Source organism: Scyliorhinus canicula, unplaced genomic scaffold (genome assembly GCF_902713615.1).
Source record: "Scyliorhinus canicula unplaced genomic scaffold, sScyCan1.1, whole genome shotgun sequence".
Taxonomy (NCBI): domain Eukaryota; kingdom Metazoa; phylum Chordata; class Chondrichthyes; order Carcharhiniformes; family Scyliorhinidae; genus Scyliorhinus; species Scyliorhinus canicula.
In genome coordinates this window covers 1,059,015-1,072,036 of record NW_024056013.1, presented here as the reverse complement: position 1 = coordinate 1,072,036, position 13,022 = coordinate 1,059,015, and positions in this window count along the sequence as shown.

Sequence of the window (13,022 nt, the reverse complement as noted above, 5' to 3'; positions counted from 1 at the left end):
CATTAGTGATAATTTACCAAAATTCACTAGACGCTGGGGTGGTCCCGGTGGATTGTAAATTAGCAAACGTGACACCACTGTTTAAAAAAGGAGGTAGGCAGAGAGCAGGAAATTATAGGCCAGTGAGCTTAACTTCGGTAGTAGGGAAGATGCTGGAATCTATCATCGAGGAAGAAATAGCGAGGCATCTGGATAGAAATTGTCCCATTGGGCAGACACAGCATGGGTTCATAAAGGGCAGGTCATGCCTAACTAATTAAGTGGAATTCTTTGAGGACATTACCAGTGCAGTAGATAACGGAGCCAATGGATGTGGTATATCTGGATTTCCAGAAAGCCTTTGACAAGGTGCCACACAAAAGGTTGCTGCATAAGATAAATATGCATGGCATTAAGGGTAAAGTAGTAGCATGGATAGAGGATTGGTTAATAGAAAGCAAAGAGTGGGAATTAATGGGTGTTTCTCTGGTTGGCAATCATAGCTGGTGGTGTCCCTCAGGGATCCATGTTGGGCCCACAATTATTCACAATTTACATAGATGATTTGGAGTTGGGGACCAAGGGCAATGTGTCCAAGTTTGCAGATGGCACTAAGATGAGTGGTAAAGCGGAAAGTGCAGGGGATACTGGAAGTCTCCAGAAGGATTTGGATAGGTTAAGTGAATGGGCTAGGGTCTGGCAGATGGAATATAATGTTGACAAATGTGAGGTTATCCATTTTGGTAGGAATAACAGCAAAAGGGATTACTATTTAAATGATAAAATATTAAAACATGCTGCTGTGCAGAGAGACCTGGGTATGCTAGTGCATGAGTCGCAAAAAGTTGGTTTACAGGTGCAACAGATGATTAAGAAGTCGAATGGAATTTTGTCCTTCATTGCTAGGGGTGGAGTTTAAGACTAGGGATGTTATGCTGCAATTGTATAAGGTGTTAGTGAGGCCACACCTGGAGTATTGTGTTCAGTTTTGGTCTCCTTATTTGAGAAAGGACGTACTGGCGCTGGAGGGTGTGCAGAGGAGATTCACTAGGTTAACCCCAGAGCTGAAGGGGTTGGATTACGAGGAGAGATTGAATAGACTGGGACTGTACTCATTGGAATTTCAAATGATGAGGTGGGATCTTACAGAAACATATAAAATTATGAAGGGAATAGATAGGATAGATGCGGGCAGGTTGTTTCCACTGGCGGGTGAACACAGAACTAGGGAGCATAACCTCAAAATAGGGGAAGTAGATTTAGGACTGAGTTTAAAATGAACTTCTTCAGCCAAAGGGTTGTGAATCTATGGAATTCCTTGCCCAGTGAAGCAGTTGAGGCTCCTTCTTTAAATGTTTTTAAAATAAAGATAGATAGTTTTTTTGAAGAATAATGGGATTAAGGGTAATGGTGTTCTGGCCGGAAAGAGGAGCTGAGTCCACAAAAGATCAGCCATGGTCTCAATGAATGGCGGAGCAGGCTCGAGGGGCCAAATGGCCTACTCCTGCTCCTAGTTCTTATGCACTTTTTCAAAAAGAACAGTTCCAGCAATTACAGACCAGTTAGTTCTGAATATCCTGGGAAAGGAGTTCACTAAAATCAGCAACAACTCAAACCAGCGGTTTAGGTTTCTGTTTCTCTTCCTGCACAATGTGACACTCAACTCATGTTTACAATGATCCACTTTGCAAACAGAGATCTGCGGCTTCATTAATTTCAGCCCAAAGTGTAACCACAGGAAGAGGAGGCTTTGCAAACATCCCACCCTTACTGATGAGATTCAGTACATCAGTCCAAAAGACTGGCTCTCAGTCCAAAAGACTGGCTCTTGTGTTTGTGGTCCCGGGAGTGTTCCCAATACATTCCCTGGATCCGAGGGTTAGGAAACACTCTGGAAGGTATGGGGAGCTGGGACCTGTCCATGGGAGTAACTGAAGGTATGAGAACTGGATTAAAAAGAAGAGACCCTAAAATGGGGCAGTCGGGAACAGGACACCAGTTAGATTCCTCTTATCTTGGAGAAATTACTGTCCCTGCTGTGTATCTGAAAAAACATAAATTCATTTGACACATATCAGAATATTAAACTGCAGAAAATTGTGGGATGATTAACATCAGCATGAACATTCTCCAACTGTCAGAATGAACATGGTTCCGTCCTGGATGTGATTAACAGCAGCATTAACAACAGAATCCAATTCCAGTTGTTGCTTGTGAACTCTCTGGTGTCTCAAGAGGTGGGACAAGTGGATGAATGTCTTCCCACAGTCAGAGCAAAGAAACGGCCTCTCCCCAGTGTGAACTCGCTGGTGTGTCAGAAGATTGGATGGATGAATAAATCCCTTCCCACACGTGGAGCAGGTGAATGACCTCTCCCCAGTGTGAACTCGCTGGTGTTTCTGGAGGCTGGACGACAGAGTGGACCGTTCCCACACACAGTACACCTGAATGGCCTCTCCTCATTGTGAACTCGCTGGTGTTTCTGGAGGCTGGACGACAGAGTGGACCGTTCCCACACACAGTACACCTGAATGGCCTCTCCTCATTGTGAACTCGCTGGTGTGTTAGCAGATCAGTTGAGGTTTTGTAAATCTTCTCACATTCAGAACATTTGAAAAGTCTTTTATCCGTGTGAACCAGTTGGTGTTTAGCAAGGTAGGATGATCGTGAGAATCCCTTCCCACAAACGGGGCAGATGAATGGCCTCTCCCCAGTGTGGACTTTCTGGTGTATCAGCAATTCACTTGTGGTTTTATAACTCTTCTCACATTCAGTACATTTGAAAGGTCTGTTATCCGTATGAACTAGTCGGTGTGTAGTGAGGTAGGCTGATCGGGTGAATCCTTTCCCACACACAGAGCAGGTGAATGGCCTCTCCCCAGTGTGAGTACGTTCATGTTCAATGAGTGTCTGTGATCGTATGAACTGCTTCACACAGACAGCAACTGAATTGTCTCTCGGTGAGAACAACCTGGTGCGTGACCAGGTCCTCGGAGCTTTTAGAGTTGTTATCACAGCCTGAGGGGTTAAAGAGCCTCTCGTCAATGTAAACTTGCTGGTGTGTCAGCAGGTGGGAGAACTGAATGAATCCCTTCCCACATACGGAGCAGATGAATGGCCTCTTCCCCAGTGTGACTGCGTCGATGATTTTCAAGCAGGGATGGATAATTGAATCCCTTCCCACAGTCCTCACACTTCCTTGGTTTCTCCATGGTGCTGGATTTGTTGTGTCTCTCCAGGTTGGATGATCAGTTGAAGCCTGATCCACACACACAACATGTGTACGGTTTCTCCCCGCTGTGAATGTTGTGATGTTTTTCAGGCTGTGTAACTGGTTAAAGCTCTTTCCACAGTCAGTTTACTGGAACTCTCTCACTTGGGTGTGTGGGTATCTCGGTGCTTTTCCAGTCACACTGATGTTTGAAATCTTTTCCCACAAACAGAACAGAGAAACATTTCTCCTTCCACATTCTCCGATGTCATTCAGATTTTGATGTCGCGAATGATTCTGTTACATCTCTGTGATGTTTTGTTTGAGTTTCCACTTGCAAAATTTTCTCTCCTAATACCCTGTAAAAGAAGTTTACAAACATCATCACTGTATAGCAATAGAAATTCAGAATAGACAATTCCAGTTTCTCTGGACTAATCTTTTATCGCTTGTTACCCCAAATAAGTGGTCCAAACAAACTGAAAGAAGACAAAATTAGCAACAAAATCACAGGGAAGCTTCCTAACTAAACCAGAATGTTGCTTCCAGTGTTTTGGAGTTGCTCTTTACCAAGTTTCCCACCAGTTGTGGAAGGTAGCAAGCGTACCAGTGGACACCACTGCTTCCTTTCAATGAAACGTTGTAAGGCAGTCTGACAGGCGCCCAACCTCCAGAGAAACTGCTCATTGAGGTTCAACAAATTTCTGTGTTAACCAGATCCAAGAACAGGTCCAGAAGTACTTCTGATTTACCCAGCCTCCTCCACACTGGACAGCCAAAGATTAGGAGCCTGGGGCTCAAGTGTAACCAAAGTTGAGGAGCAGTCCCTTCAGGAAACTATACAGAGGCTGTAACCTCTCACCCTGAATATATACATGGCTTCATGCACTCTTCTCGACTGCAGCCTGGGGATGGGTGAAGTTGGTTAACTTGTTGCCAGAACGATGCTTTTTCGGGCACTAGGACCAGGCCGGGAATAGACAATGAAGCCCCGCCGATTACACACCTTTCCCAGGACAATCAGTGTCCACTCTCCTACATTACTCTGATGGAGTTCAGAGGCTCAGAGGAGGGAAAAAATTAGGACGGTTTTGGACCGTGGGAAAGACTAGAACGAGGCGACACACTTTAAGAATGAGAGATGGGGAGAGGAGGGCGGTCGCCCTTGCCTTTGCCTCCCTGATCGCCCGCCGTAGAATCCTGTTTGGCTGGCGGTCAGCAGCACCACCCAGAGCTGCAGACTGGCTGTCCGACCTCTCGGAATCTCTCCAAATGGAGAAAATCAAATTCGCCATCCGAGGGTCAGACGACGGCTTCCACAGAACGTGGGAGCCATTCATGCAATTGTTCCGGGACCTATTTGTGGCCAACGAACAAGAGGAAGAATAGTCGGGTGGCCAAGAATCAGGGGAAAATGGATGGGAATCGGGGGAAGGTAGCCTGGGGGGGGGGGGGGGGGGCTACGGGTTCGTTATGGGGGTTTGTTCTCATGGTTTTATGCTTATTTCTTTTTCTTGTTAATTTATTGTTTTTGTATTGGAGGGGAGGGGTTACTGTTTTTCTCTGTTGTGATAAAATTTGTTGTTGAAAACTTGAATAAAAATTATTCCAAAAAAAAAGGAAGGACAAAGCCGCAAGCGACAGTCTGATGGCAAGCTAAGGCCCAAAACCAAATTGTAAATAAATGCCTAGAAACATGTGCCTCGGCCATATTGGGGAATGTAAAATATGTATGCCGGTTAAAGGGGGTGGCCACAGTATTTATGAAGATGCTTGCCTGTAAATATACATGTTAATTTTTGCGTGTTTTTTTTCTAATAATTTGTAATTTGTTGGATATAAAATATGAAAACTCAATTAAAAAACATTTCCAAAAAAAAAGAATGAAAGATGGGGAGAACGTGAAGGCTAAAATGAGGATAATGTTTTTGTTTCCGAGGTTCATTAGTCTGTGGAATTCACTTCCCCAGAGAAGTGGAGGCTGGGGTATTGAATTTATTTAAGGCAGAGTTGAATAATAGATTTTTGATAGACAAGGGAGACAAGGATTCTGGGTGCAGGTGGGTGGTGCAGACAGGCAAAGGGAACTGAGACCACAACCAGGTCAACCCTGATATTATTAAAAGGTGGAACTGGCTTGGAGGGCTGAATGGCCTGTTCGTCCTCCTAAGTCCCAGTCCGATGGGTTCAACCCAGCAGCATCTCCACCATCTCCACTCCAGCCCAAATTGCTTCTGCATCCAATGCCCATTCTAACTGATCCCTGCTCATAATTGGTCTGCCCAGACTTTCTGTACCTGCGCATTCCAGTCTTTTTGATTAAGATAGGATGCACTCACATACACAACTGTTTCTGGGTTGAACTGTGCTCCCTCTTGGGAGGGGTGTGTTTTTTTTCTCTCTCTCTCCCTTCCACCATGCCCCATATCGGTGTGTCCTTTACCAGTGGTCTGTGCTGCTCGTTTGGGAGCCTTTCTGCTGATGTGGTGGTGGGCGTGTGCTGGCGTGAAATCTGGTGGTTTTGTTTTCTTGTTGATTATTCATTGGTTTCTGTTTCATAACAATAATCTTTATTGTCACAAGCAGGCTTACATTAACTGCAATGAAGTTACTGTGAAAATCCCCGAGTCGCCACATTTTGGCCCCCGTTCTGGTTCACTGAGGGAGAATTCAGAATGTCCAGTTTTGGTATATTGTGGATGTTTTTACTGTATTGCTGAATGTTTTGTATTCAGCTGTGTTCTTTTGTAATATGGAGTTGTTAATAAACTAAAATATCTGTATTGACCCATGCAGGGAATTCTGGGTAGCATGTTCCACCATTTAAATGTAAGAAAAAAGAAAGATGATGTGTCAAAACCACAGAAAAGAAGAACGATATAAAACAACGAACATAATCTGCTTCCATTCCGCATAAGTGTCAGACAAAATTAATATATTAATTGCAATCAAATACTGTGATTTAAATCCTTCAGTTTATCATGTTTCTTTAACTCAATTACTGAATTCAGATTCATGTCCTCAGTCTTTTCTTCCTGAGTCTCTGAACTCCGTCAGACAGAGTAATGTAGGACAGTGGACACTGATTGTCCTGGGAAACAGCAGCAAGAGGAGCTCACAGGCCAGAAGGGCAAGGGAGCAGTGAGGTCTGGCACCAGACATGAGGGCTGGAACCCGAGTTGGTCAGTCAAGTGAGTGAATGTCTTTTTTTTATTAGTGTCACAAATAGGCTTACACTGCAATGAAGTTACTGTTCGGGTACACTGAGGGAGAATTCATAATGTCCATTTCACCTAACCTGTGGACTGTGGGAGGAAACCGGAGCACCCGGAGGAAACCCACACAGACACGGGGAGAACGTGCAGACACTGCACAAGGGCAGCACGGTGGCCTAGTGGTTAGCACAACTGCCTTACGGCGCTGAGGTCCCAGGTTCGATCCCGTCTCTGGGTCACTGTCCGTGTGGAGTTTGCACATTCTCCCCGTGTCTGCGTGGGTTTCGCCCCCACAACCCAAAAATGTGCAGAGTAGGTGGATTGGCCACGCTAAATTGCCCCTTAATTGGCAAAAATAATTGGGTAATCTAAATTTAAAAAAAAAATAAGACACTGCACAGACAGTGACCCAAGCTGAGATTCGAATCAAGGTCCAACAATGTATATTTTAAGAATGTCTTCCATCAACTGGGCAGTTGGGTATTTGTCGGTACTTTGATTTCCTGAAGCTCCTGTTTAGAGTTTCAGACAATTCTGTGCCAAGTGAGATGTTTAAAGGATTTGTATCTTCCTCTCTGCATATCGATGTTCATTAAGGATACATAAATTGTCCTCCCTGTGTCTGCGTGGATCTCAGCTCCAAAGATGTGCGGGTTGATGGATTGGCCACGTTAAAAAGGATACACAAATTGATTTCCCTCTCATTAGATATCAATTTTCCAATTTTAGATGGATAGGGCTTCCCACATCGACGCTACGACCAAGAAAGCATAACAGCGCATATACTTCCTCAGGAAACTATGGAAATCCAGCATGTCCACATTGAGTCTTACGATTTTTACAGATGCAGGAAAACATGATAGGAAAACATCCTATCTGGCTGCATCACAGCCTGCTGTGGCAACTGCTCAGCCCAAGACCATCAGAAACTACAGAGAGCAATGAACACAACCCAAGTCCATCATGCGCCTTAGGTCCTCAGCGCCTTAGTTCCACTTCTAACCACTACGCCACATGTTTCCCTCTTACTTGGATTTACGTATAATTTTTATCCCACTCGTCCAATCTTCACATCATAGCAAACAAAAATCACTATTCACTAATTGGGATGATCAATGGGGCGTGTATTACCCCATTCCCCGCGGTGGTGAATGTCCCCTATCGACACCGCAGGACAGCAGTGCGCAGGCGCAATGCCTGGGAGTAGTTGGAGCATGCGCGGTGTGTGATGGCGGCTGGGAAAGAGACGCTTCTTTGTCTCATGGGCAGCGGGTAAGGATGCGGAAATCCGAAGGAAGCAATAGAGCCAGCTCTGGAGGGAGAGAGTTTCTAAGCACCGCGTGAAGGCCCTAAACCAGGAAGACGTACCTGTAGGTCCTGCGTTTGCAGCTTCGGGTCTTTTCCCGATAACAGGCCCAATTCAACAGCCCCCATCTTGATTCAAATGGAGCGCATGCGCGAGTGCGGTGACGTCTGTAATGGGCGAGGCTTCGTAGTCTCACCCGGCCAGGTCCTAGTGCCCGAGGAGCAATGATACCCAGGCTGCAGTGTCCCTCAACCTGACTCATTTATTTGAAGAAAAAGATGGTCTCTTTCCTAATGTTCCCAATTAAAGGGCTGGTTTCCCCAGGAGATGGCTAACATTTAAAGGGGCAGTAAATTAATATTGGGAAGAGATATATCTGATGTAGTGGCACCGTCACACAGTGGTTAACACTGTTGCTTCACAGCGCCAGGGACCTGGGTTCGATTCCTGGCTTGGGTCACTGTCTGCGCAGAGTCTGCACGTTCTCCCTGTGTCTGCATGGTTTCCTCCCGGTGCTTCGGTTTCCTCCCACAAGTCCCAAAAGACGTGCTGTTAGGTGACATTGGACATTCTGAATTCTCCCTCTGTGTACCCGAACAGGCGCCGGAGTGTGGCGACGAGGGGCTTTTCACAGTTGCTTCCTTGCAGAGTTAATGTCAGCCTACTTGTGACACTAATAAAGAATATTATGTTCTGAAGGTTAGTCTTTGGATTTCTCTTCCACAGGGAGCAGCGGAGTCAATTGAATATATTGAAGCACAAGTTGGACAGATATTTTATTGACGATGGGTTTAAGGGTTTTGGGGATCAGGTAGGAAAATAGAGAGAAAGCTGAGATGAGGGATTTCTTCACTCAAGGATGTGGTGAAGCTTTGGAATTCTCTACCCCAGAGGAATGTGGAGTCTCAGTCACCAAGTATGTTCAAGACAAATATTGATAGGTTTCTAGATATTGAAGATATCGAGGGATATGGGGATTGTGTGTGAAAATGGTGCTGAGGTAGATCGGCCAAGGATCTCATTGAATGGTTGAGCAGACTCGGTGGGCCGAATGGCCGACTTTTGCTCCTATTCTAATCTCTGTGTCCTGGTCAGGAAGCAGTGAGCTGAGCTTGGATCTGTCAATCAACATGAATCAGCACCTTCAGGAGAATTGGGAGGGTGAATATTAGATACAGCATAGTGAGAATGGAGGGAGAGTGTGTGGGATGGAGATTTACAGCTTTTGGAGATCGAGAGACTAAACAATGTTCCATAGAAACTAGAATTGTCTGTTCTGAATTTCTATCCTGAACTAACAATGAAGACTTTTGTAAATTGTTTTTAAAGGATAATGGAAGAGGAGGAATTATAGACAGAAATCTCAAACACCACGTCTTAATGTGACAAACTCACTCGATTCCTTCTGATCTGAAAACAACGGGCTCTGAATATGAGAAGGAGAAATGTTTGTCCGATCTGTCGGTTTCAAAAGATTTTAAATGTGAGCGTGACTGGAAAAGCACCGAGACCCACACAACACATACCCAAGTGAGAGTGTTCCAGTGAACTGAAGGTGGAAAGAGCTTTAACCAGTTACACAGCCTGAAAAACCATTCACAGTGAGGAGAGACAGTGCACATGTTCTGTGTGTAGACAAGGTTTCCACAGACTGTCCAATCTGGAGAGACACGAGGAGACCCAAAACATGGAGAAACCGTGGAAATGTGGGGACTGTGGGAAGGGATACAGATTCTCATGTGAGCTGAAGACTCATCGACGCAATCACACTGGGGAGAGGCCATTCACCTGCTCTCAGTGTGGGCAGCGATTCACTCAGTTACCCAGCCTTCAGTCACACAAGCAAGTTCACACTGGGGAGAGGCCATTTAGCTGCTCTCAGTGTGGGAAGGGATTCACTCGGTTATCCAGCCTGCAGTCACACCAGCGAGTTCACACTGGGGAGAGGCCGTTCACCTGCTCTCAGTGTGGGAAGGGATTCATTGATTCATCCAAACTGCAGAGACATCAGCAAGTTCACACTGGGGAGAGGCTATTCACCTGCTCTCAGTGTGGGAAGGGATTCATTGATTCATCCACCCTGCTGAGACATCAGCGAGTTCACGCTGGGGAGAGGCCATTCATCTGCTCTGTGTGGGAAGGGATTTATTGATTCATCCACCCTGCTGAGACATCAGCGAGTTCACACTGGGGAGAGGCCATTCACCTGCTCTCAGTGTGGGAAGGGATTCAGTCAGTTATCCACCCTGCTGAGACATCAGCAAGTTCACACTGGGGAGAGGCCATTCACCTGCTCTCAGTGTGGGAAGGCATTCAGTCAGTTATCCAGCCTGCAGAGACATCAGCGAGTTCACACTGGGGAGAGGCCATTCATCTGCTCTTAGTGTGGGAAGGGATTACATAGAAACATAGAAAATAGGAGCAGGAAGAGGCCATTTGGCCCTTCGCGCCTGCTCTGCCAATCATTATGATCATGGCTTATCATCCAACTCCATAGCCTAATCCCGCTTTCCCCTCCATATCCTTTGATCCCCTTCGCCCAAAGTGCGATATCTAACTGCTTCTTGAAAACATACAATGTATTGGCCTCAAATATTTCCTGTGGTAACAAATCCCACAGACTCACCATCTCTGTCTAAATGGTCTACCCCGTATCCTCAGACTGTGACCTCTGGTTCTGTACACTCCCACCACCGGGAAAGTCTTTCCTGCATCTACCCTGTCACGTCCTGTCAGAATATTATAGGTTTCTATGAGATCCCCCATTCTTCTGAACTCCAGCGAATACAATCCTAACTGATTCAATCTTTCATACGTCAGTCCCACCATCCCAGGAATCAGTCTGGTAAACGCTCGCTGCACTCCCTCTAGAGCAAGAACATCCTTCCTTTGATAAAGAGATCAAAACGGCTCACAATATTCCAGTTATGGCCTCACCAAGGCCCTGTATAATGACAGCAAGATATCCCTGCTCCTGAACTTGAATCCACTCTCAATGAAGGCTAGCACAGCATTTACCTTCTTTACCGCCTGCTGTAGCTGCATGCTTACCTTCAGTGACTGGTATACGAGGATGCACATTCTCTCCTAATTTATGGCCATTCTCCCCGTGTCTGCGTGAGTCTCACTCCCATAACCCAAAGATGTGCAGGGTAGGTGAATTGGCCACACTAAATTTCCCCTTAATTGCAAAAAAAGAATTGGGTATTTTACATTGTTTTGTAAATCATTAATCTATCTTCTGAATATCTTGGTCCGAGCACCGATCCCTTTGGTACCCCACTAGTCACTGCCTGCCAATTTGAATAAGAGCCATTAATTCCTACTCTCTGTTTCCTGTCTGCCAACCAATTTTCTACCTACCTCAATACACTACCCCAAATCCCATGTGCTTTAATTTTACACGATAATCTCTTCTGCGGGACTTTGTCAAAAGCCATCTGAAAGTCCAAATATACCACATCCACTGGCTGCCCCTCGTCAACTCTACCAGTTACACCCTCGAAGAATTCCAGTTGATTTTTCAAGCACGGTTTTCCCTTCATAAATCCATGCTGACTCTGTCCGATCCTGCCACTGATTTCTTAGTGCTTTGCTATAAAGTCTTTGATAATCGATTCTAGAATTTTGCCGATGGCAGGCTTACTGGTCTGTAATTCCCTGTTTTCTCTCTATCTCGCTTTTTAAATAGTGGAATTACATAAGCCACCCTCCAATCTGCAGGAACTGTTTCAGAGTCTATAGAATCCCGGAAGATGACCACCAATGCATCCACTATTTCTAGAACCACTTCCTTAATTACTTTGGGATGCAGATTATCAGGCCCTGGGGATTTATCAGCCTTCAATCCCATCAATTTTCCCAACACTATTTCTCTCCTAATATTGATCTCCTTCAGTTCCTCCCTCTCACTTAATCCTGCGTTCCCCAACATTTCTGGTGTCCGATTTGTGCCCTCATTTCTGAAGACAGAACTAAATTATGTATTTATTTGCTCAGCCATTTCTTTGTCTCCTATTATACATTCCCCTGTTTCTGACTGGAAGGAACCAACATTTGTCTTCACCAATCTTTTTCTCTTCACATACCGACAGAAACTTATACAATCAGCCTAATTTCCTGTATTATTCCCAACATCACCACTGCAGTTTGGGGGTATATATATACGATGCCCATTAATTTCCGTGTCCCTTTGGTGTTTCTCAGCTCTACCCACGCAGATATCCTTCCCCACAATTGCATTCATTTCCTCTTTAACCAGCACTGCCACTCCACTGCCTTTTCCTATTTGTTAATCCTTCCTAAATACTGAATATATTCAATTCCCATCCCTGGTCATCCTGCAGCCATGTCTCCACAATCCGGATTATCGCACACCTGTTTACATCTATTTGCGTGATTCACTCGGTTATGCCGTCTGCAGTCACACCAGGGAGTTCATACTGGAGAGAGGCTGTTCGCCTCCTCTCAATGTGTGAAGGGGTTTTGTAATTCATCGCACTTTTTAAAAATATCAATTTGGAAAACCCAATTCTTTTTTTCCAATGAAGGGGCAATTTAGCGTAGCTAATCCACCTACCCTGCACATCTTTGGGTTGTAGGGGCGAAACACACGCAAACACGGGGAGAAGTTGTCTCCACACGGAGACAATGTGCAAACTACACACGGACAGTGACCCAGTGTCGCGATCGAACCTGAGACATCGGCGCTGTGAGGAAGCAATGCTAACAATTGTGCCACCCTGCTGCCCACTTCATCACACTTTCTGAGACACCAACAAGTTCACAACTGATTACAGTGATTGGATTCTGCTGTTATTGTTTCTGTTGTCAATTGCACCCAGGACTACATTTTGTTCATTCTGTTGGTCAATGGGGATGGTCAGAGGGTTTCTTTATGTTGGACTGGCCGGTCTCATGGCTTCTCCCCCAGTGGGCTGATTCTCTCTGAGCCTTCTTGCAAATATCTGGTTGCACATTTCACAAGGATCAAAGAGTGAAAGGGTGTTTGGAGGTTAGAAGATGTTTCTGTACCATTTCTGTTTGGAAACCCCCAAAACATGCCACATTGCCATGAAGATGGGCTACGGTGGTTACATGGTTCTTTTGTTTAATTTATCTTGGTGCTTCTCACAGAAGAAACTATTAGGGAATGAGGGGCAAGTTATCTGAGGTGCACTGAGAAACTACATTCAATAATGTGGCGGGTGACAGGCAATCACTAATATTTAAGGAATTATTATAGATTTACATGGGGATCGGTTAGCTCAGTTGACTGGGTGGCTGGTTTGTCCTGAGTGACACCAACAGC